Raw genomic sequence first — 24,136 nt, 5'->3', positions numbered from 1 at the left:
CTTGGTTTTCGGGGCCCCGTACGCGGCTAGGCTCCCAAAAAATCCCACACATGTGGTATCCCCGTACTCAGGAGAAGCAGCAGAATTTATTTTGGGGTGTCATTTCACATATGCCCATGGCATGTGTGAGCAATATATCATTTAGTGACAACTTTGTGAAAAAAAAAAAAAAAAAGTTTGTAATTTTCCCGCAACTTGTGGCAAAATATAAAATATTCCATGGACTCAACATGCCTCTCAGCAAATAGCTTGGGGTGTCTACTTTCTAAAATGGGGTAATTTGGGGGGGTTTTGTGCCATCTTGGCATTTTATGGCCTTCAAAACTGTAATAGGTAGTGAGGCGTGAAATGAAAAATTTACGCCCTTAGAAAGCCTGAAGGCGGTGCTTGGTTTTCGGGGCCCCGTACGCGGCTAGGCTCCCAAAAAGTCCCACATATGTGGTATCCCCGTACTCAGGAGAAGCAGCAGAATTTATTTTGGGGTGTCATTTCACATATGCCCATAGCATGTGTGAGCAATATATCATTTAGTGACAACTTTGTGAAAAATTTATAAAGTTTGTAATTTTCCCGCAACTTGTGGCAAAATATAAAATATTCCATGGACTCAACATGCCTCTCAGCAAATAGCTTGGGGTGTCTACTTTCTAAAATGGGGTCATTTGTGGGGGTTTTGTGCCATCTTGGCATTTTATGGCCTTCAAAACTGTGATAGGTAGTGAGGAGTAAAATGACATATGTATGCCCTTAGAAATCCTGAAGGCGGTGCTTGGCTTTCGGGGCCCCGTACGCGGCTAGGCTTCCAAAAAGTCGACCACATGTGGTATCCCCGTACTCAGGAGAAGCAGCAGAATGTATTTTGGGGTACAATTCCACATATAAAAATGGCATGTGTGAGCAATATATCATTTAGTGACAACTTTGCGTAAAAAAAAAAAAAATATTCAATGGGCTCAACATGCCTCTTATCAATTTCCTTAGGGTGTCTACTTTCCAAAATGGGGTCATTTGGGGGGGTTTTGTACTGCCCTGCCATTTTACCACCTCAAGAAATGAGATAGGCAGTCATAAACTAAAAGCTGCGTGAATTCCAGAAAATGTACCTTAGTTTGTAGATGTGACAACTTTTGCGCAAACCAATAAATATACAATTATTGACTTTTTTTTTACCAAAGACATGTGGCTGAATACATTTTGGCCTAAATGTATGACTAAAATTGAGTTTATTGGATTTTTCTAATAACAAAAAGTAGAAAATATCATTTTTTTTCAAAATTTGCGGTCTTTTTACGTTTATATCGCAAAAAATAAAAATCGCAGAGGCAATCAAATACCATCAAAAGAAAGCTCTATTTGTGGGAAGAAAAGGATGCAAATTTTGTTTGGGTACAACATTGCATGACCGCGCAATTACCAGTTAAAGCAGCGCAGTGCCAAAGTGTAAAAAGACCTCTGGTCATTTACCAGCAAAATGGTCCGGTCTGAAGGTGGTTAAACTAAACTAATAACACGCAAAGAATTAAATGTTACCATGTTTTTATTGAACACACCATGTAAACATTCACAGTGCAGGTGGAAAAGGTATGTGAACCCTTGGATTTAATAACTGGTTGAACCTCCTTTGGCAGAAATAACTTCAACGTTTCCTGTAGTTGCAGATCAGACGTGCACAACGGTCAGGAGTAATTCTTGACCATTCCTCTTTACAGAACTGTTTCAGTTCAGCAATCTTCCTGGGATGTCTGGTGTGAATCGTTTTCTTGAGGTCATGCCAAAGCATCTCAATCAGGTTGCGGTCAGGACTCTGACTGGGCCACTCTAGAAGCTTTATTTTCTTCTGTTTAAGCCATTCTGTTGTTGATTTACTTCTATGCTTTGGGCCGTTGTCCTGTCGCAAAACCCATCTTCTGTTGAGCTTCAGCTGGTGGACACATGGCATTAAGTTCTCATGCAAAATGTCTTGATAAACTTGGGAATACATTTTTCCTTTGATGATAGCAATACGTCCAGGCCCTGATGCAGCAAAGCAGCCCCAAATCATGATGCCCCCACCACTATACTTCACAGTTGGGATGAGGTTTTGATGTTGGTGTGCTGTGCCTCTTTTTCTCCACACATAGTGTTGTGTGTTTCTTCCAAACAACTCAACTTTTGTTTCATCTGCCCACAGAATATTTTGCCAGTTCTGCATTAAACATTCGCTAACACATTAAAATATACTGCATCAAACATGCAGTAATATACTGATATATACTGCGTTAAACATGCAGTAATGCACTGATACATACTGCATTAAATGTGCAGTAAGGCACTGATATATACTGTGTTAAACGTGCAGTAACACACTTAAATATAGTGCGCTAATCGTGCAATAACACTGATATATACTGCATTAAATGTGCAGTAACGCACTCAAATATACTGCGTTAAACGTGCAGTCATGCATTTATATACTGCATTAAAAGTGCAGTAACGCACAGTTTAACGTGAGTACTCACTACAAAGACACACTCCACTAACACACTATAATATGCTGCAGTAAAGCTGCACTAATGCACTGCAATATACTGCACTGAAATATACTGTAATAAATGTGCACCTACGCACTGAAATATACTGCATTAAATGTTCACTAATGCACTGAAATATAAACGTGCACTAATGCACTGTGGTGTATTGCGGTAAACATACACTAATGCACTGCAATATACTGTGGTAAACATGCACTAATGCACTGAAATATGCTGCATTAAACTTGCAGTAATGCACTGAAATATACTGTGTTAAGCATGCACTGAAATATACTGTGTTGAATGTGTACTAATGCACTGATGTATACTGCATTACATGTGCACTAACACGTTTAACGTGTAAGAATGGTCAAACTCCACTTACAATGCACTATCACTAGATTCACAATAAACTGATATTCTGCACTGACAATAGAATCACAATAGCACACTAACTTGCTAGTAACACTGAACAGAGCCCTGTTCCATCTCTCTCCATGCCAATATCACACTGCAAATGGCTGCTATGGGGAGAATATTTTATGGGATGTTATTAAGAACAATGAGGCTGCCCGTGACTCCCCTCCTCATTGGCTGAAACAGAAGTACGGCGCCATTGGCTCCCTCTGCTGTCAAAGTTGGCCAGCCAATGAGGAGAGAAAGGGGGTGGGGCTTTGCCAGGCCACAGCTCCATGTCTGGATGGCCGAAGAGGGACCCAAGAAGAGGAGGATCCAGGCTGCACTGTGCAAATCCACTGCGCATGGCAGGTATGTATAACGTGTTTATTATTTTTAACAAAAAAAAACTGATTTTACAATCCATTTAGCATAAGAATAAGTCTAGTATTATATTATAAATGTTTCAGTGCATTATAACATAGTACAGCAGTACCTACAATTGTTTATCAGAATATTAAAAACATACTGTACATATAATTGACATATATAATATTTAATATTTTTCTCCATGGTTTTCTTTGAGAATTATGTGTATGGATTTCTGTACAATAGGAACCATCAGCTAGAATATATTGAATAATTCAAATGCAAATTAACTCATCATAATTAATTAGCAGAAAACTGCAGAACTTAAGGTAAAGACACTATGAGGGATGCAATGGAACTCCCAAGCATAACAACATAATGGTTGCAGGGGGAATTGAAATGTCCATTGAATGGAAATGTAGATTAAAGAATGAGGCTTGCCATGACTTATCTTTTATTCCACCACTTATGTAGGCAATTCCCATCTCTGCTCACATTATTGATTTAATAAAGTAAAACTCAACAGTCTTTACAAAGTTCATTCAAGGCCACGAGTGTCAAATTCAATGGCTTGCAATTAGCTTTAATCTAATGCATTACATTCCATTAATCCTATGATATTTTGTAATCAAAAAGATGTGGCAGAAATGCAATCTTCTGCCAAAACTTTGTATGAAAAAGATATACATTAGCAATGTGCCTCATTTCCTTTTTGTGTTGTTTGAACCAGTTTCCATAGAGATACATGCCAAGCTTTGCAAATTAAAATGTAGACTGAATGCAGAATAAAAAAAATGACATAATATGGAAGCTTCCTGTGCAATGTGAAATTAATTTTCTTAATTCATTATAGCAATATTAACAAAGTAATTGACCTTGTCACAGTCTAAAGAAACATGAAAGAACAACTTTATCATTTCTACTGCAGTAGTAACTTTTCTATGCAGGTAATAGTTTTTGCATACAATGTGACTGTCCAGACTATTATTTATACATTTTACAGGCCATGAATATAATTCAATAATTATACATGTACTTTATTCATAAATGGAATAATGGACATATCAAAGTAAGGAACGTTTTCAGCAGTTCAAAAGCAGAATACATTACAGTTTCTGATATTCTAAAGAAAATAATAGCACTTTAATAAGCTACTTTTATACATTTCATTATTTTTGTTGCAAGGACCATAGATAGGGCTGTCAGGTGAATATGGCTTCTCTGGTTTCGGATGAGACAGATTGTCTAACTCTTTAACATAATATATTGGATTTTTTCATTGCTGCTTTCTTATGACTTTTCCCTTGAACTAGTGGTGCAGGCAAACTGAGAAAAAACATACAGTATAATTTAGGTGGGATTCAGTTACCGTAGGTGGGATTCCATGCAAACAGCCTAATACAGCTGAAGTACAAGCTTGTAAACTGTTGCTTGCAAAAACATTTGTGATCATGTTTAATTAATATGCTCTGATTCATACTCCGATCTCATACCTCACACCTGACAGGTTCCTTCTAAGCCCTTGTACACACGGTCGGAGATTCCATCTGAATGCTTCCTATCGGGCCGTTTTGTCGGATATTCCGACTGTGTGTGGTCTGCATCGGACTGTCTCTGTTGGAATATCCGACGGACCAATTCTTCCAACTTGCCGGTAAAATTTTCAGACAAAATGCTCCGATCGGACATACTCCGATCATGTGTAGCCTACTCCGATCGAACAAAGTGCCACGCATGCTCAGATCAAATTCCTACACCAAAGCTATTGGCTACTAGCCTGAACGTAGTCCCGTCGTAACGAAATAACATCATCACGTTATGCACAATCGGATTTTCCGACAACTTAGTCCGACCGTGTGTATGAAACATCACTTCCGGACCTCGTTCGGAATTAATCCGTCGGAATTACTCCGATGGATTTGGTTGTTGGAATCTCCGACCGTGTGTACAAGGGCTAACTTGGTTGTTTGTTTTTTTACTACCAGTCTGCTCTTGAATCAATGAAGCAATATTATTGCCTTTGTCTAGTGATCAGGTAGATGGAACATGAAGCTGTACATATGAACCAGAATATTGCACATTGTTTTTCTTTTTCTTTTTTTTTAATGGCCGAACAGATTTAGAAATATTTTGCAACTGTAAAATGCTTGCTGTTTAATTTTACCACTTTAGGTAGACCAATGCATTTTAGGTAAAAAAAACTGCTATTCACAGTTTGCTAATTTTCTGCAAGCTGTGCTGTTGCTATATCACACACTGCGGGAGATTTACAAAAAACTGGAACATGCTAAATTTGGTGCAGCTCTGCATAGAAACCAATCAGCCTTCAGTTTTTATTGCCAAAACTTAATTGAACAAGCTGAAGTTAAAAGCTGAAGGCTATCATGCCCCTATAGACTTGGATGAAATTGCTAAGGCATTATTTGGATTCTGCAGCAGATAGATGAGTGAGAGAAACACCATTCAAGGGTTTATGGGGGTAAGAAATGTATTTGTCCTTAGGTTTAGTGTATAAATTATTTTTTATTCATTTATAAGGTAACAATAACAACACAACACAATCATAAACCCAAACAATCTTCATAAAATAAGCAAAAGAAAAAAAAAATCGCAAACCATATGGGTTTTATAGACACCATACATTAGATTGTAGTTACAAACATATACTAAAGGGTGTATCCCCTAGAAGCTTATCCTTATAGCCACAGATATTTTCTCCCAAAGATGAGGCAGGTGACATGTGAGAGGTGGAGGCATCCCTCTTCTAAGTACTAATGTTCTTAATCTAGAGGTTGCCAGGTTGTCCTGCCCAATCCCTCTTCCCCACACTCCCCACCCCCATTTCTCCCCCTCCAGCTCCCCCGCCACCCCTCTCTACATGTGTTGGTAAAGCAAAACAAAAAAACAAACAAAAAAAATCAGAAAATAAAACTCAAACAAAGGAAGTATATATACTTTTATGATTTGATTTGGGGACGGAAGAGTCAGTAAGGTTTGCTTTTGACTACCCCCCGATTCTATCCTTCCCACACCATGCTCCCATATCCATCCCCCCACACACACACACACACACATTTACCTGTTTGGGCCCAGCTTGGGCATTCTATACAGGGGAGGGCTGGCACCCTTAGGCCAGGGGGGCAAGTCTAGTCAAGTGGCCCATTGAACCACCGAATCAGCTCACTGAGGGCTCCATTCAAAGCAGAAGAACCAAAATGCAATGCAGGCCCATTAGGGGCACCAGGGCACCATCCCCTCTCTCCTCTCCACCCCCTATATGCATCTTGCTGTAATTCACCTGCTGCCTGACCCACCACTAAGATGGAGTAAGTGGCAGGCATGCAGCAGGCGGGTGTCCTCCCAGATCAGTCCGCTCCTCTGACCGGGGGGGTCTAGGGGGTGGCTGTGTGCATCTGTGCTGCTGGCCGTGCGTGATGGGGGGATTGGTTGGGCTAGTCTGCTGGTGGGGGGTGTTAGATAAGTCCGCTGGTGGGGGGTGTTAGATAAGTCCGCTGGAGGGGGGAGGGTGTTAGATAAGTCCGCTGGTGGGGAGAGGGTGCTAGAAAAAAAACAAAAGCAGCCACTGCCAAAATTTAAAATTGTCATGATGACTATGCTATGCATTATTAATTATATTCCTATTCTGTTCCATTCCATGAAGTTTATCACAGATGCCTTACTTCAGGCTGGGGAGCGTTGTTTCAGTGAGGACTGGAGACACTGAGCCAGGTCTTTGCCACTCCTTGGGGGTGGGGGTGATGATCCTGAAGTGGTGGTGTACACAGTATCTTATATAATGTGTACAGTTTCTACTACACTTCTGGTGGTGTACACAGTATAAAATGCAGTGCATCTATAGTACAGTTGTTAATACAGATCAGGTGGTGTACACAGTATCTAATAAAGTGTGTACAGTGTCTACTACACTTCTGGTGGTGTACACAATATAAAATACAGTGCAGCCATAGTACAGTTGCTAATACACTGCAGGTGGTGTACACAGTATCTAATACAGTGTGTACAGTTTCCAATACACTTCAGGCTTGTATACACAGTACCTAATACAGTGTGTACAATTTCTACAACTTTTCTGGTGTATACAGTTTCTACTATACTTCTGGTGGTGTGCACAGTACACAATACAGTGTCGCCATAGTACAGTTGCTAATACAGTGCAGGCGGTGTACACAGTATCTAATACAGTGTATACAGTTTCTACAAAACTTCAGCTGGTGTACTCAGTACACAATACAGTGCAGCTGTAGTACAGTTTCTACCACTTTTCTGGTGGAGCACACAGTATCTAATACCGTGTGTACAGTTTCTACTACTTTTTTGGTGGAGTACACAGTATCTAATACAGTATGAACAGTTTGTACTACACTTCTGGTGGTGTACACAGTACACAATACAGTGCAGCCATAGTACAGTTGCTAATACAGTGCAGGTGGTTTACATAATATCTAATACAGTGTGTAGAGTTTCTACTACCCTTCTTGTGGTGTACACAGTATCTAATACAGTGTAGTGTGATGTTGCAAAACAAAATATACATCATGCCTGGAAGACCACCAAGTAGAGACAGATGCTCACAGGCCAATAAAAGAGGGAAAGCAGCCCCTGTGTCTACAATCAACAGTGCTGGTCATGGATATGGTGCATCCTCTGCAGGTGGTAATGGGGAATGCATGTCCTTTTTTCTGCTGATAGCTGTGTTATTGAGCCACAACATGCAGAAGAGTTGGTGGACTGGATAACAAAGCCATCCTCATCCTTCTCGTTCTCTGTCACCCAGACTCAGAGTAGTTTGCCTTCCAATGCAGCTGCCAAAGCAGCCTATTGCACTGGCTCCTTGTCCACCGTCACTCCTTCCATAGCCCCACCATCACGCACAGAGGAGTCCCCAGAACAATTTGACCACAGTGTCGGGTGCATGCTGCTGGAGGATGAGCAGCGATTTAAAGGCTCCAATGTTGGTTCCCAGGTTGAGGAAGGGAGTAACGTGAGCCTAGAGAGAGGGGTTGCCCAAGAAGGACAAGAAACTGGCAGTCATGTTCCCCCAGCTACATCATATTGAAGTTTGCTTCAGTGACGAGGATGGAGGGGATGATGAGGTCACTGACTCTACTTGGGTGCCCGAGAGAAGAGAGGAGGAGGAGGAGGAGGCACAACTCCAATGATGCAGGATGTTCTCTGGGGGCAGCTTAAGGGCAGTCATGCTATTGCATCACACCCCAGAGCTCCGCAGGTTCAGGGCGCTGCTGACTCCCGGCTGACTTTTAAAAGTTCCTTGGTTGCTAACGTAGATGTAATATACTTACAATAGATTCACTTTAGGACCAATTGTATACCTAAACTTAGCAATGCCCATTACACTAGAGCCTTCCTTGCCACAAACCCGCTGTCCAAGTCAAAGGGAGTCTCTATTATATAACAGCAAAATACTGCCCCGTGGCGGAATCCCTGGTGGACCCGAGAGGCCGTTATCTCTTCCTCCTAGGATGTCTAGGGAACAGGCCAACGTTTACGCCCCAAATGTGAAACAACAGATACTCCAGAATTGACTATTTCTTCCTAACCCAACAAGACCTGACACTTTTAACCAAAGCCACGATTGAGCCCATGTTCCTGTCAGACCATCATCCTATCTCTATTCTACTACCTTCCCTGAGACGGCTGAAAAATTGAAAAAAACTCAGGCCCTACAAACCCTGCAAGCCAAAAAAGCACACAATGTGATCTGACTAATTCAGAATCCTGATGACACACATTCCACAAGTAACAAATGTTTTGAACAATACTACTCAAAACGATATAACCTAACCCACTCGAAACAGCTTATAGATCCTCCTTATAGATACTCCAGCTTATAGATACTCTCAGAACCACGATCATCAGAGATTTTTGGAAACAGTACTCCCCCAGCCCTTTGCCTCAAAATATAGCTCAGTCCCAGGAGCTCCCTATTTCAGCAGAAGAGCTATTACAAGTGATCAAACAATTAAAAGCAGGAAAGAGCCCTGGCCTAGATGGCTTCACAGCCACATACTATACAACATTTAAAGATACTCTTGCCACTCCCTACCTTTCTGCGTTTAACTCTCTCACTTCCACCACAACATCTTCTAGAAGCCCACATAATTGTTATACCTAAAGACAGTAAAGACCACACTCTAGTCTCTAACTACCGTCCAATCTCCCTTCTCAATGTAGACACCAAACTCTTCACGAAAATACTATCCAACCACCTTCTCCCACTTATCCCGTCACTAGTGTCCACAGACCAAGTGAGCTTCATCCCTGGCCAAGAAGCCAGGGACAACACCATCAAAGCCATCAATCTCCACTCCTGGCTAAACTCCTCCTAAAAAAAGTGGCTTCTTTCTCTCATTGGATGCGGAGAAAACAGAGTAGCCTGAGTCTACATAGAAGAATCTCTCAGAGCCATTGGCCTGAAGGACAACATGCTCCATGTGATCCTGGCACTGTACACAAACCCTTCTGCAAAAGTAAGAGCCAATGGCTGCCTGCCGAATGCCTTCTCTATCCATAACGAAACACGCCAGGGTTGCCCCTTATCCCCTCTTCTCTATGTCCTCACCCTGGAGCCCTTTCTCAACCATCTCAGAGATAACAAATATTAGAGGACTGTCAGTCTCAGGATGTGAATTTAAAATTGCAACCTATGCAGATGATATTTTATTATTTTTATTGGATCCCCACATTACCCTCCCAAACCTGCTAAGCGACTTTGCTCACTTTCAAAAAATATCCAACCTCAAAATCAATTTTGATAAATCCTACACTCTGAACATCTCCCTACCAAAAGACACAGTAACCCAATGTCAAAACAATTTTCCATGTATCTGGTAATCCAAGGCAATTACATACCTAGGAATCCAATTCCCAGCCTGCCTTTCCGACCTATATGCAATAAACTTTGCACCAATCCCAGCATCCATAAAAACAGATCTACAAAAGTGGGATGTCCCCTCCTTCTCTTGGTTTGGAAGAGCTGCAATACTGAAATTGAATGTTCTTCCTAGATTACTATACATCATGCAAGCTATTCCCATTCACTTACCCCCTACATTCTTCACTACAAACAAAGATATATGCACAAAATTTCTATAGCACAACAAATGTCCACGCATCAAATATGAACACCTCACACTCCCCAAATCAAAGGGGGTATAGGCCTCCCTGATCTACGCAACTACTATAGAGCCTGCCTTCTTACAGGGATAGTGGATTGGAACACCCATGCATCCACAAAACAATGGGTTACACTGGAAGAATCCGTCCCCTCTATCCCCCTAGCCTCAGAACCTTGGTTACACCCCTAACATATTCCTACCATATATATATATATATATATATATATATATATATATATATATATATATATATATATATATATATATATATATATATTTAAATCCTTTTTGAATTTACATGTCAAATTATTTTCATTTCACTTTATTGAATATTTTTTGTGTTGTCTGATTTAGCGCCACTCCATTTATATTAATGAAATGCCTTTGATGGTGTAGTGACACTAAAGGAGTTGGCGACTATATGCGTTTTATTTTTTATTTTTACTTAATGCAACTTTCTACTGATTTAATACACCTTTTTTTCACCATATACTTTAGTAATCCACACACTGAGTAGCGGATAAGTTCTTTCTGTCTCTATTAATAACAGGAAGAAGTTGATGGACATATGATGCCTGATCTTCCATTATGCAGTGACATTATTGAACTTGTTATCTTGGAGTTTAAAGAGTGCTGGTCACTTTTTTATTGATATCACTTTCTGTAAGGGGAACAGATTGATTGCAGCTGCTAAGGGAAGAGACATTGATTATTACACTTTGTTTAGGGTAGAGGTGGGGTTCCAGTGCCCTGTTTAGGAATAATCATCTATTTAAGAAATATTTGAATAGTAATAAAGTAAATAAAAAAAACGTGACTTTGATTTCCTAATTTAATCTTCACTATTGTCAAAGTTTTTATTTTCAGCCTATAATAAAATGTAAGAATAGTTGAAATCTGTAGATTTAGATATTATTTCTTCACTGAATCCATTATAGCCATTAACAAATGGAATACACTTGTGCCCTATTTGGCATGCTTCTTATATGAGCAGCATTTAAATATAGTCTACTTCGATTTAAATTTGTGAATTTAGGTAAAATGCTGCAAATCAACTAATGTCTAATTCTATTTTTGAGTAAGTTTTAGGTGATAAACATGGTATAACTCACTACATTTTTTTTTATTACAAACGGTTTTTATTATGGGTAAGGTCATAGTACAAGATTGTGACAGTGGTATGCGATGTACAAGTGAAAGATTAATTTGGGTAATACATTATAGCCTGAGTAAAGACAAATCAAATGACAAGATACACACATTGGATTATAAATCTATACAATATTTATGGGGAAGGATCTATAGAAGTGCTTAAGTAAAATAGCCTTAGTAAACATTACACCAGTAGTGAGGTTTCCCATAGAGTCAATTTTTTTTGGTATATATATATATATATATGCATTGTATCATATAACATGTGGTGTATTCTTTCTAATAATTTGATGTTTGCCATACGGTTGAGAACCTGAGGCCATGGTACGTTAGATGAATGCCAGTTAAAGGCAATGGTCCAGTGGATAGAGCTGAATAGAGTATGAATTAGTCTAGAATTTGCTATTGGAATATCCTGTATGGGGGAGAATAAAAGGCACATTTGGGGTGTTAGTGGGATCTTTCTGCCTGAAATTCGATTGGTCATTAGATTAGCATTGTGCCAAATGTTTTTTAGGCGGGGCAATCGCAAAATATATGTAGTAGTGTTCCATGTGTAGGGCAGTCTCTGAAACAGAGTGGAGATGTTGATGGGTAGAATGAGTTAAGTTTGGCAGGGGTAAGATACCACCTATAGAGTATTTTGGTGGCAGATTCCCTGATGGTGATAGTTTTGGTGCATTTGTGTAAGTTTTCAAATATGGTATCCCATTGTTCGGGGGGAAATTAAAGGTTTAGGTCCGATTCCCATTGAAGCATGGGGTGTGATTTTTCAGTCATATTGAATTTGTTTAGATTTTTGTACATTTTGGAGATTAATCCTTTGTCTCGTGGGGAGGAAATACAAATCTGTTTGAATTGTGAGAGGGGGGTGTATAGAGTGAGTGAGTAGTATTTTTGGTAGAATTGTTTTATCTTAATATAAGTTTCATATTCTATAGGTGCTAGGTCGTATTGTGTTTGTAGTTCGGAGAAGGAGCAAAGCCCCATACACAACATCAGATTTTCTGCTGATTTTTGTCTTCAGATTTACCAAAACCATGTAGTGCAAGGGCCTGCCTGATTGCATACAAATTGAAACTCCTAAGGTTTGACCTCATATTACAGTGGTGTGAAAAAGTGTTTGCCCCCTTCCTCATTTCCTGTTCCTTTGCATGTTTGTCACACTTAAGTGTTTCGGAACATCAAACCAATTTAAACAATAGTCAAGGACAACACAAGTAAACACAAAATGCAATTTGTAAATGAAGGTGTTTATTATTAAAGGTGAAAAAAAATACAAACCATCATGGCCCTGTGTGAAAAAGTGATTGCCCCCCTTGTTAAAACATACTATAACTGTGGTTGTCCACACCTGAGTTCAATTTCTCTAGCCACACCCAGGCCTGATTATTGCCACACCTGTTCACAATCAAGGCATCACTTAAATAGGAGCTGCTTGACACAGTAAGGTCCACCAGAAGATCCTTAAAAGCTACACATCATGCCGAGACCCAAAGAAATTCAGGAACAATTGAGAAAGAAAGTAATTGAGATCTATCAGTCTGGAAAGGGTTATAAAGCCATTTCCAAAGCTTTGGGAATCCAGCGAACCACAGTGAGAGCCATTATCCACAAATGGCGAAGACATGGAACAGTGGTAAACCTTCCCAGGAGTGGCCGGCCGCCCAAAATTACCCCAAGAGCGCAGCGACGACTCATCCAAGAGGTCACAAAAGACCCCACAACAACGTCCAAGGAACTGCAGGCCTCACTTGCCTCAGTTAAGGTCAGCGTTCATGCCTCCACCATCAGGAAAAGACCAAGGAGAAAACCACTGCTGAGCAAAAAGAACATCAAAGCTCGTCTCAATTTCTCCACAACACATCTTGATGATCCCCAAGACTTTTGGGACAACATTCTGTGGACCGATGAGACAAAAGTGGAACTCTTTGGAAGGTGTGTGTCCAAGTATATCTGGCGTAGAAGGAACACTGCATTTCATAAAAAGAACATTATACCAACAGTAAAATATGGTGGTGGTAGTGTGATGGTCTGGGGCTGTTTTGCTGCTTCAGGACCTGGAAGACTTGCCGTGATAAAAGGAACTATGAATTCTGCTGTCTACCAAGAGATCCTGAAGGAGAATGTCCGACCATCTGTTCGTGTACTCAAGCTGAAACGAACTTGGGTTCTGCAGCAGGACAATGATCCTAAACACACCAGCAAGTCCACCACCAAATGGCTGAAGAAAAACAAAATGAAGACTTTGGAGTGGCCTAGCCAAAGTCCTGACCTGAATCCTATTGAGATGTTGTGGTATGACCTTAAAAAGGCGGTTCATGCTCGAAAACCCTCTAATGTAACTGAATTAGGACAATTCTGCAAAGATGAGTGGGCCAAAATTCCTCCAGGACGCTGTAAAAGCCTCATTGCACGTTATCGCAAACGCTTGGTTGCAGTTGTTGCTGCTAAGGGTGGCCCAACCAGTTATTAGGTTTAGGGGGCAATCACTTTTTCACACAGGGCCATGATGGTTTGTATTTTTTTTCACCTTTAATAATAAACACCTTCATTTACAAATTGCATTTTGTGTTTACTTGTGTTGTCCTTGACTATTGTTTAAATTAGTTTGATGTTCCAAAACACTTAAGTGTGACAAACATGCAAAGGAACAGGAAATGAGGACGGGGGCAAACACTTTTTCACACCACTGTATATGGTTTTGGTAAATCTGAAGACAAAAATCAGCAGAAAATCTGATAGTGTGTATGGGGCTTAAAATGTATTGTTATAGGTAAGTGTTTTTAAATTTGTTAGATTATGTTGTTTCCATGTTGTTAATGTGTTTTGGTTATTATCTATAGAAGCAAAGTGAGGGTCTCCTAGAAAGGATGCTAGGGGAGGGATGTGGGAAGACAAGTTAAATTTGGTATTATGTCTGTTCCATAATTGTAAAGTATGTGTTATAATCGTATTCAATGGTCTTATTTTTTGTGGTGAGATAGACTTGGACCAAAGTAGTCCTTGTAGGTGATATGGGAGGACTGATTGTTCTTCGAACAGGAGCCAGGGGATTTGGGAGGCTGGAGCATACCATTGTGCTAGTTGGTTAAATCTGGCTGACAGATAGTATATCCAATTTGGGATATTTAGATCTCCTTTTAGTTGGGGCCTAAACATTAAGGAGTAACTGAACCTTTTTTTTTGTTTTGCCAAATTAATTTGTTGATTTCTCTTTAAAGAGAATCAAATGTGTTTTTGGGCAGTGCAAGGGGAAAGGCTCTGAAAAAGAATAAAAGTTTGGGTAGTATAACCATTTTCATTGCCACTATTCTTCCAGAGAATGGTATTTGGTATGATGACCATAATTTCATTATATTTTTGATGTTATTAAATAATGGTGGATAATTAGCATGAAATAGTGTTTTGTAAGAGGGTGTAATATGAATTCCTAGGTATCTAAATGAGTCTGTGCACCAATTGAATGGAAATTTGTCTTTGAGTGTTGTTATTAAGGCTGGGCGGATATGAATGGGTAGGGCTGAGCATTTAGACAAGTTTACACTAAGGCCAGTCAGGTCGTGAAAAATGTCCAGAGTTTTGGACAGATTCGGTAGGGAGATGAGGGGATCTGTTAGAAAGAGAAGGACGTCATTGACATAGAGGCTTAGTTTAAATTCCTTGGACCCTTTAGTGTATCCTTTAATATCTGTGTTGTTTCTAATCGCACAGGCTCTATTGCCAGGGCAAAAAGAAACGGGGAAAATGGGCATCCTGGCCTGGTGCCCTTGCTTGGAGGGAAAAAGTCAGAATTGCTGCCGTGGAGTTTGATGCGTGTTTGTGGGTTATGGTAGAGGGCTTTGAAACTGTGTAGAAATTCTCTGTTTATGCCGTATCTAGGGAGTAGTATGTCTAAATATGACCAGCTGACACTATCAAATGCTTTGTGGATATCAAGACTGAGTAGGAGTGTAGATTTAGAGTGTTGGTTAGAGTCTTGAATGATGTTTGTGGTCAGTCTTATGTTATCTGTTATTTTTCTGTTCAGGTTTGGTCTGGATTTATTAGTGGGGGAATAACTGCAGCTAATCTGTCAGCTAGCAATCGGCCGAATATTTTCATTTATTCGCCATTTGTGCGTTGTGGATGCTAGGCCTATATGTGGGGTGTTAAAGGAGACTATATGGTGGTCTGACCAGGGTCATGGGTGGATCTCTGCTTTAGAGGAATTGGCTAATAAGATTGGGGTACAAAAAATATAATCCAGCCGTGCATAGCTATCATGTGGGTGAGAGTAGAATGTGTATGCTTTGATACCTACATTGTGGGCTCTCCACGTATCTATTAGTTGGTGATTGTGTAATGAACGATTTAGTGATTTAGGGAATGCTTTAGAGGATGGAACTACTCGACTTCTATCTAGTGCTGAATGTGCAGCAAGGTTAAAATCACCCCCTATTATAAAGTGTGTGGAATGAAATCTATCTTTCTAAGGTTTCAAAGAATTTAGATAAAAAGCCTGTTTGTGTGTCACTGGGGGCGTATATTGAGGCAATAGTGACCGAGCGTCCTTTTATTGAGCCTTTTAGGATTAAGTATCGACTGTCTGGGTCTCTAAAAAACACTTTGGGTTTCAAGTACCACTGAGTTCCTTACAAAGTATACTACGCCTCTAGATTTAGTGTTGAATGTTGTGCAATAGAATTGACTGTAACCTTTGTCAAAAAATGTAGGATGTTTATCTGCTGCAAAATGAGTTTCCTGGAACAGAATAATATCAGCCCCTCATCTCTTATAGTGACGGAAAGCCTTTTTCCTCTTTTATGGAGAATTAATGCCCTGGGCATTGTGAGATATCACCCTAAGCCCCATTGGATAGATGGTGGGAGACTGTAGTAGTTATAGGGTGAAAGAGAAGGCTCACGAGGCCCAGGGCACAGCACATCTGCACAGGGACACAGGGTTACCATTGTTATCATGACCTTCAGCCTTAGGGTTATAAAAGGATTTGAGAAAGAGATCAAACTATTATTTTTTATGATATAGTGTAACCTGTCACTTGTGTACAACATTATAAAATATAACCAACTAAATTGTGAATTTACTATGGTTGACCTACTTTTATAAGATAACTTGTAAAAACATTTTCTATAGGATAGGGAGTCAAGGTGTGGAACACCACCTGACCAAAAAACATTTCGGTATGGACCAAATTGTCCATAATGCACAAAGAGAGCCGTATCTATAAGAATAACAGATAACATGATCAGTTGCGTAAGAAACGATGCAGACTGAACCATATTTTGGGAACCCAATGTGAGTAGGGGGACAAACTAACTGAGACGGAGCAGACCAGCTTCCGCGAATATTCTATAAAACAGAAAAAGTATGTGCGTCCATTGTATCATATATTTAGAAAGTGAAAAAATAGAATAGAGTAGAGTATATAACTTCATATAAAATACCAACAAGTAACCCTCCAGAGGGGTATATCAACTGTTAACTTTGAATTGCTATAATAACTTACAACCTTTAACTAGATAGAGTAAGTAGAAATCCTGGATCACTATCTCGTTTTAGTTCCTGTCCTTTCTTTGATGTATTTAAAAAGGTAGGAAAACAAGCTAACCAAGGGAAAGAGACAACTTAATTATGCATCCATATTTCTGAAGGCTTGTCGCCATCTTCTTTGGTCTCGGCGTGTTGCAGGAGTAGCCCAGATAGGTGAAGCATGGGGAGTAGTAGGTCTTTCCAACTTCACAAGGAGGTCTTTACCTTCTGAGACATTAAAGATGGTATAGATAGTGCCATTGTAGGGCACTGTTAGTTTAAAGGGAAATCCCCATCTGTATCTTATGTGAGCCGATTGTAACACTGAGGTTATTTCCTTCATTTTGCGTCTTCTTTCTAGGGTGGCCTGGGAAATGTCGGGAAATATTTGGATTTTTTGCCATCTAATCCAATGTTGTACATGTTTCTGGAAGCTCTTAAAATGTTCTCCTTTGTGATGAAGTCCTTCATGCATAAAATGATGTCCCGTGGGGGCTTATCTGGTGGTGGTTTGGGACGCAAAGCTCTAAGGATTCTGTCACAAGCAAATGAAGATGGTGGTGACTCTGGTAGAAGATTGTGGAATAATTTGGAAACAGCAGGCATCAGGTCAGAAACTGATTCTGGGATACCGCGAATCCTGACATTGTTCCTGCGGTTTCGATTGTCCAGATCCTCTACTTATGACTGCAGATATGAGTAGTTTTCAGCTAAAAGTTTAAGGTCTTTTCTAAGATTGTTGTGTGCGAGTGATAGCTCATCATGTTTTGTTTCAAGTACGTCTGTGCACCCCCGAGGGTGGCTATTTCTTGTGTAAGTGCTTGTTGTTTTTTGGAGCTCATGTTTATTTTATCCACAAGTTTTTCATAAATCTTAGTTAGGCTGGCATCTAAATTAGCTTTTTTAATCTGAGTGGGTTTTTCACTGTTATTTTGGGTGGACGCATTCTACTGTAGAGGGACAGCCGCTGTTAAAGGAGACTGTATGTGCTTTGGGGAATTGGTACCTTTTTGAGCCGTTTTCCTCTGCTCCTTGTTGCGCAGAAGATATGTGGTCAAAGAGTGTTGTTGAGAATGGAGACGGGGCACCTTCTTGCCTGACGGCATGCACTGAGTTGACCTGCAGAGGAGGTAATTGAAATAGTGGTGATTTGTTGTATTTGTATTTTTATATATTTTTTTAAAACCCCCCTTGCAGTGTGCTTAAAATCTTCGTTAGACCGATGGATCTGCATCTCACCCAGCATGCGCCCCCTTTTAGGAGTGAGGTCTTAGTTCATCCTGTTGTCTCCTCTACAAAGTAAGAGGTTTACATGCCACCAGCTCACTACATTTTTTAACTTATATAATTGCTCTGCTAGGTTTATTTTATTTTTAACTTTGATAGATTTTCACATTTGTCTTTCATGATATTTAAGAAAATCACTCATGATGGACTTATGTAATTGGAGTATTATGTAGCCCCATCCCCACTGCTGTGGTGACATGCTTATGATGTACATGTGGGCAGTCATCTGCTTGTGCACATGGGGTAACTCTCACGTGGAGCACTGTCATCAATGCCTAGGACCAGGTGGGGACTGCAGAAGAATCCAACATTACAGCAATTCCCTTGATTTAGAGATCACATTTTTCTGTGTCCCATGTCACTACCACTGTAACTTATATGTTTGCATTAGGAGGGATGTGCTAAGCCTACGCCCACCAGTGTTGCCAACAGCCTGTAAATTTGACCCCATTTTAGGGGTGCTTGTAAATGGCTGTCACGGGCAGTGGTGCCTGTAAAAAAGATAGCTGCAGTCTGACAAAGCAATTGCGCATGCGCCGTTCTGAAGCCTGCCTTGCTCGGGAGAACTCTAACATGCTCGGCCGGGTGACACGGGTGGGCGCATGTTCAATGATGTAATGTCACTGCCTGGCGCCATTTTTGAATGGCCGGCGCTCATTCTCGGCGGCGCCTCGCCACAGCAGGGGTCCAGGGAGGTTGATTATGCTTGTGATTAGCCTGGATAGGATACCGGAACGGAGCACTGACTGACCCTCCATCCATGCAGGTCAGTCAGTCAGACCTCAGATGTGTATTGTGCTGACCTACCTATACTGAGCCAAGTATGGAGGAGGACAGATAGACAGAGCGACTGAGCAGGAGCAGAGCCATCCACAGAGACAGACCCCCTCCTGTACCATGTCCGCATAGCCTCTGACCCCTTGTACCATTTCCACACAGCCTCTGACCCCCTGTAACATGTCCACACAGTCTCTGACCCCCTTCTGTACCATGTAAATGGAGAAATATGTTTTTTGACTTTTGTTTAACTAAAACACATTGTTAATAGTGCTAGCTACATGTTGCCTTTTCATCTGCCTTGCATCATCGTCTGATAGTTGTGTATTATACTGTATCTTCTCTTGTATCTGAGCATGTGCATGAGAGACACCTACTGATGTGATGAATTGCAAAACATAATACAAGACTTCTAGAAAAGTCAAAAAGACCAGTGACAAACAATACAGGAAAAGCTGTGTAGATCATAAAAACATATTCTTAGAACAAAGCAATCATAGAAAATGATCATAGAAATGGATTTAAAGTAGAGCATTCTATGAAGTTTTAATTCTGTAAATTAGGTAAGTAAAAATTGTCAACCGGAATGACCTGATAAATTTGCTCTTCTCCATTAATTAACATTTTTTGTCTATTTCTTCATTTTGTTCTGTCCTGGTACCTGCAAAACAGAACCAGATATTGAGTTATATGATCAAATTAATTTCCCAGCAACTATATAGTGTGAGCATTTAGTTAAGATGATACAAATGATATCCAGTTACTTATACCCATACACTATATAGCTAACGGTTAATTATTTTTATCTGAAAAATCAAAACACAGATTATGCAATAGCAGATAGTGACAAAAATAGTCAGAATTTGAGAGGTACAATAGCTGGCAGTGACAGTAAATGAAATAGATGGCATTGCTTCTCTTTCCCTAATCCACAATTTAATGTTAAACATGATCTCTTTTTAAGAACTGAATCCTGTTTCAGCTTTGTATTGTTATGTTAGCAATTCTCATGGCTTTAAACTATTCAATGTTTACTTGATTTACAATGATCCTGAAATATAATTGAGAATCTGCAATTCAAACAATTTTTTCCAAAATGACAGTACCCGCAATAGACTCACTGCAATGTAAATATATCAATGTTCAGAATAATAAGTTCAACATAACTCTCAATTAACTACTTGTATTCATCCCAGTGACTAGGGATGCTATTTGGATTTGCTACTACCATCAGTTCAAGCTAAATCCTGCAGGTTTGATATTCTCAGTAAAATAGTGAAAAAATCGCGCTACTACCTACTATTCAGAAAAAAACTAAAAGAATGTGTCTTAGTGCACACATCAATACTGCTGCAGTCCTGCTATATACCCAAAAATATATCTGCTCACATAAATTACTAAAAGAACCGCGCTGTCCTAAGTGTGAACTTAGGTCGTATGTAATCCCAATAAAAGAGTCAAATATTACAATACCACAAATCGTGAAAAAATGTGTCAGTAAATACTACTACAAAAAATAAAATATAGTGCTAGGAAAAAGAAATAATATATGTATATAGTAACGTCTGTAACCACAGCTCAATAGGTATAAATGAATGCCCTATAAGTTTAGTTAACAGATGGTAATGAACAAAATATTGATTCAAGTGAAAAAAAATATATTGAATTATTAACAAATTAATAATAATCCCATAAATTGTCCAATTAGTTATAATCAGTCCATAAAAATGAAAACACCACGTGTCAAAATGTGATATTAACGTATTTCCAAAATCTTGTTCAGAAATTCCAGCAGCTCAGCAACTGTAAACGTGCACCACCGCCATAAGTGAAAATTGGCTCCTTACCAGATGTTCTAAGATTGTATGCTCTAAAAGTCAGACCAGGCTGTATATACTCCTCAAACGTCCGTAGGCTCCACCCATAGGTCAAATCGTTAAACAGTCAGGTTCCAATATTTGACAATAACCTGTCAGCCATAAAGAGGAGAAAAAAACTCCAAATAGTGTAAAAACGTTTTATTAAAATAATAAAAAACAGAAAATGCACTTACAAAAAGTCAAGCACAATGGGGCATGTCACAGTAGGTAGCGCCGGCCGGACGCGAATCCTCCACTCCAATACCCTCACCAGTTAGTTCGTTCAGAGGCAATGAATAGCGTGTCACACCGCCCGACGTGTTTCGTGAAATGTCACGTCTTCTCGGGGCTGGAACCCCAATGTTTCCTAAGGCATAGATTTGAACTTTAAAGTGGATGTAAACCCACTCTCATCCTTTCTTAACTACTGCCATAGCAGTTAGATATAAGGATATACATGCCCCCCGCATGTATCCTTACCTGTCAAATGTCTCCCCTCTGTCTGTTATGAGACCTGAACAACTGCAGATTCTGTGGGTGGGTCTGTTGTCCGAAGTTCGGTGGGTGGAGTTGTGAAGTCAGTAGACTCCCCACTCACCTCTACACTCCCCTTGTCAACATGCATTTTCTCCTATGTTTTCCTTACACTGCACTTCTGCTATGATCACTAGCATCCAATCAAAACCTAGAAAAGTCACCACATGACTTCAGCATGCCCAATCATGCTGAGGTGTGAAGCAGCCAATCCTGGAAGCGCTGGAGAAGAAAGGAAGAGGGGATCTGAAGTACACTGAATATCTTACTGATATGTAAATCACCTGTCACTCACAGGAAGGGGGAGAAACTGACTTCTATTTCTCTTTGTCAGTTTTTATCTTACTGAAGAAAGATAAGAGAAGTGCTCAGAACTGGATGAACTCTTCATAATGAGACTGGGCACAGATGACATGATATTCTATATTGTATAAGGTAAAAGCCTTAATTAAAAAATATTTTTTTTGGGTTTACATCCACTTTAAGGAGATGGTTAAACAACTTGAATAAAGTTGAACTTAAACACAATCCACACACTCAGGTACAGATGCAAAATTCTCAGTAATTTAGAGCAGAATTTAACTAACATTTAACTATTATGAAGTGAACCCCTACTTGCAAATCACTCAGAGAACAAACTGCCATAGTTTTTCCAAAAAAAAAAACATAACTGTTGCAGTTATTTATATAATATTGCTGTTAAAGAGTAACATGCCTTTTGTTAATAAAATAAACATTTCCTCCTGGGTGATCAACATTGCAAGGATTTTAAACATGTTGTTGCAGATTCCTACCTTTTATTATTCTGAAGAAATAGCTGTTTGTTTGTGTCTATGGGAAACTGAATCTAATGAGAGTGATTTTATAATTATCAATCAGCTGCTGCACTTGCAGGACTCTTGTGAGGAAAGTGGTGGGGTCTGTATCCTTTAAGAATATCTCATCAAAAATTACATTTTTGTTGCAGGGGTTGCCCAAAATCTGATTTATATCTTAGTGCAGACTTCTGGGAAAATCAGTAAGCCAATCACACAAGCAGGAAACTACATTTCTGGAGGGGGAATGTTCTGTGTACAGAACGCCTCCAGGTTGCCTTATTGTTTTGCATTTTGCAGAAGATTACAGCAGCTGCAGATTGAAAAAGAAAGGTCATTTTCAATAGCATTCAATTACAAAATGAACTGTGTAGCAATTGTATATGCTATATATTTTTTTTTTACCCGTATTTTTTTCTCCTACAAAATGTGTGATTGGAGTTTGGTGTTAGTGTTTTTAAGTGTGGTGTGAAACTGACTGGTGATAAATGGTATGATGTTACTGTAGATGAAATCAGAAAGGAGTGAGATATGGGAGAAAATTGATAACAAAGAGAATACATCGAAAACAGACAAGAAGAAAATGGAATAAGTGTAAGTAGAAGAAGAAGAATAAATGGGTCTTCCAAGCTCAAGATCAATAAGATTATGAGAATTTTAAAGTACAAAACTTACAGCACACAGTTTGGAAGTTCCTTATGTAGCACTAACCCCCGAAGGAGCTGCTGGTTAGATTTGGGCTTACCGTTACCTTCTTTTCTTCTCACTTCATGTCTAGGGGTGTCACGTGGTAGATGACCCAGTAACTCGAGAGACTGACAACAGATCCACTTAAATGGATTTTATTTGCAAAAACATAGACAACGAACAGTCTCTTAAAGTGGGATCAGAGGGTTGGAAAGGAAGTTCAGGTACTCTAAAGCCCCGTACACACGAGAGGACTTATGTCCGACAGACTTCCGAAGGAGTTCCGTCGGAGTTCTGCCGGAGTTCCGACGGAGTTCTGACGGACTTTTCGGCTGAGCGGACTTGGCCACACACAATAACACTAAACTCCGACGGATTCGAACGTGATGACGTACAACTGGATTCGAATAAGGAAGTCCATAGCCAGTAGCCAATAGCTGCCCTAGCATTGGTTTTAGTCCGTCGGAATAGCATACACACGATCCGGCGGAGTTCCTTCGGAAAAATTTGAAGCATGTTCCATATTGTAAAGTCCTTCGGACTTTGGCGAGTCAAAAGTCCGTTGCAGCCCACACACGATCGAATAGTCTGACGGAATCAGTCCGTCGGACTTTGGATGTTGAAAAGTCCACTCGTGTGTACGGGGCTTTAGGGCCAAAGTCAATATTGAAGAACTTGCTTACTTTGACTGCATCCAGAGAATAGCCATTTGCAACTGGACATGTAGAACATACAAGATTAAATCTCTGCCACAGATGTTGTTGTAGAACACATAGGAAACTAAACTTGCAGAACACTCATGTGATACATGGATCTTTCAGCCAGCTTGGCCATATCTACGAGACCGGATTCTCTTGGGTGCTTCAGCCCATCCAGAGAATAGCCATTCGCAACTGGACATTCACTCAAGTTGGACAGTCCCTCTCTCACAAGGCCTAGCAGCCAACAAGGTGCTTACTCAGGAACAAGTCTCTGCCACAGACATTGTAGAACATACAAGATTAAATCTCTGCCACAGATGTTGTTGTAGAACACATAGGAAACTAAACTTGCAGAACATT

This window comes from Lithobates pipiens, unplaced genomic scaffold, assembly GCF_037356315.1.
Source record: "Lithobates pipiens isolate NorthernLeopardFrog02 unplaced genomic scaffold, aLitPip1_a1.2 Scaffold_1, whole genome shotgun sequence".
Taxonomy (NCBI): Eukaryota; Metazoa; Chordata; class Amphibia; order Anura; family Ranidae; genus Lithobates; species Lithobates pipiens.
Note: the sequence above shows the minus strand (reverse complement) of the source record.